This window comes from Pipistrellus hanaki (genome assembly GCF_964339955.1).
Source record: "Pipistrellus hanaki genome assembly, chromosome: 15".
Lineage (NCBI taxonomy): Eukaryota > Metazoa > Chordata > Mammalia > Chiroptera > Vespertilionidae > Pipistrellus > Pipistrellus hanaki.
This window is the reverse complement of record NC_140517.1, coordinates 43,657,771-43,660,320: the sequence shown is the minus strand read 5'-3', so window position 1 is coordinate 43,660,320 and position 2,550 is coordinate 43,657,771.

The following is a 2,550-nucleotide window of genomic DNA, read 5'->3' as shown; positions in this document are numbered from 1 at the left end:
TCCTTTGGCTCCTGGGTTTCTCACCACCCAATGGACAGATCGGAAGACTGAGGCTCAGACTAGATAAAGCTCATGCCTGAGGTCACCAGGCTGAGAAAGAAAAAGACAGGGCTTGAGCCCTAGCCCCTCCCTCTCTCCTGCACCTACCCACTGGCCCACCCGCCCTCCCCCTCCCTGTTTGCTGCCCACCTACACAAAGCACTGGGGTGTGCCAGCCTGTCCTCAGAGCCCCTGGGTGCCAGCTGCCTCATAGATGCTCCAACAGTGCAGCCAGCAGGGTCCTCTTTTTTTTTTCTTTTTTTAAATATATTTTATTGATTTTTTTTACAGAGAGGAAGGGAGAGAGAGAGAGAGAGAGCTAGAAACATCGATGAGAGAGAAACATCGACCAGCTGCCTCTTGCACACCCCCTACCGGGGATGTGCCCACAACCAATGTACATTCCCCTGACCGGAATCGAACCTGGGACCTTTCAGTCTGCAGACCGACGCTCTACCACTGAGCCAAACCAGTTTCGGCCAGCAGGGTCCTCTTAATTCCCATTTGCCGGCAAGCAAACCGAGGCTAGAAAGCATTTCCAAGAATCAGCCATCCTATCACCCTCTCCAAACTCCCCTCTTGGAGGAGCAGGAGACATGGCTGACCAGGTGCCTTTCACCGGCTCGGTTCGAATCCCACGCTTCAAAACTTTGTAGCTGGTGTGATCCCAGGCAAGCTCTCCGAGCCTCGGTTTCCTTTTCTGCAAAATAGGAAGAATAATAATATCTGCCCCCAAGACCATGTGTAAGACTTAAATATGTTAGAATACGTGCAAAATTGTTAGGTCAGCAACCACACCCCTTGGTTGGAAATCTTACCTGTGCCCTTGAACTTTGTCAAGGAGCCCCTTTCTTTTTTTCTTTTCCTTTTTTTAAAAATATATTTTTATTGATTTCAGAGAGAAAGGAAGAGGGAGAGAGAGATAGAAACATCCATGATGAAAGAGAATCATGAATCGGCTGCCTCCTGCAAATTCCCCACTGAGGATCGACCCCACAACCTGGGCATGTGCCCTTGACCGGAAACGAACCTGGGACCCTTCAGTCCGCAGGCTGATGCTCCATCCACTGAGCCAAACCGGCTAAGGCCTTATTTTATTTTATTTTATTATTTTTGGCTGCCTCCCGCACACCCCGATCACTAATTGAACCTGCAACCGAGATACGTGCCCTTGACCAGAACCGAACCCGGGACCCTCCAGTCGGAAGGCCGGCGCTCTATCCACAGAGCCAAACCAGCTAGGACAAGGGAGGCCCTTTCTTGAGTTAATAGAGCTAGAAAGCGGGAGGGTCAGAATTTGGGTGCAGGTCTGCCTGGCTTTTCACCGCCGAGTCACAACAGTCCTTTACGATGTTAGTTTCGACAGAACAGCAGCGAGAGTTGCCACATTAAGGAATGTAAGACTCAGAACGAGTTAAGGATATGCTCAAGTCACACAGCATGTGAGTGGCAGACCCAGGTTTTGAACCCAGGCTGTGTGTCCAGATGCAGGGTGACTTTTGTCCCACGGTCCCCTCCAGAAAGCTCTGATCGGCAGGAGCAAAACGCAAGTTGAGGGCTGGCCTTGTCCCGGCTCAGTCGGATGGTCTTGTATTTCTGGCTCCAGCCCCTGCCCAGCCTCCAGTGGCTGCTTCCCTGAAGACTCCAGGATGAGGGTACTGGGGTGGCACGGAGGATGGCAACCCCCTCCCCTGGCCTCTGATTGGGGCCCTGCAATCCCCCAGGATTTGGTGCTTGGAAAGCTGACGTTGGGTTGCTATGGCAATAGGTTTGGGGCGGTTACCATAGCAGCAGAACTAGCCTGGGTTTAAAAATATCTAGGAGGAGGTTTGTGTTTGTGTGTGAGTGTGAGTGCGTGACCGACCATGCTGTTGTGTGTGTCCAAATGGGGGGGGGGGGTGGACAGTAGAGCTGGGGCTGCAGGCATGACTAGGGGGTGGGGGCTGAGCAGCACACGGGACTCCATGTGTGTTGTGCGTGCTGCTGAGTGATCTGTGAGGTCTCCTGTATTGTGTGCATTAGACTACGTGGGGCATGTACCTACATGGGTGTGATTACCCACTTTGTGTGGAAGGCGCCCTTGAGCCTGTGTGTCACCGTGTGTTTCACATGTCACTCGCATGTATGCCTTATGTAACATAGGTTGTGCTTGTTTTGTGGCTGCAGTCGTGTGCTCATAACTTCTCAGGGGGCGTGTGGCTAAGTGTGGAGTAGTCTTGGCTCTGAATGTGTGCACCTGGGAAATACTCATATATGAGATGTGCATGTGTGTATGTGTGTGTGAGTGCCTGTGGTATGGCTTTGGGTCTGCATGACTGAGTGTGCATTATGTGTTATTAAAGAATGTGTGTGTGTGTGTGTGTGCACCCGTGTACCTATCCCCCATGAGTCTTTTTCATACATGAGAGTGTGCCTGTGTGAAACTGCTGAGAGTGTGTACCTGTGTAAATGCAAGAGGGCTTGTGTGACGGGGACTGGGGGACTTCACATCCAGTCGCACGGATGTGGAAA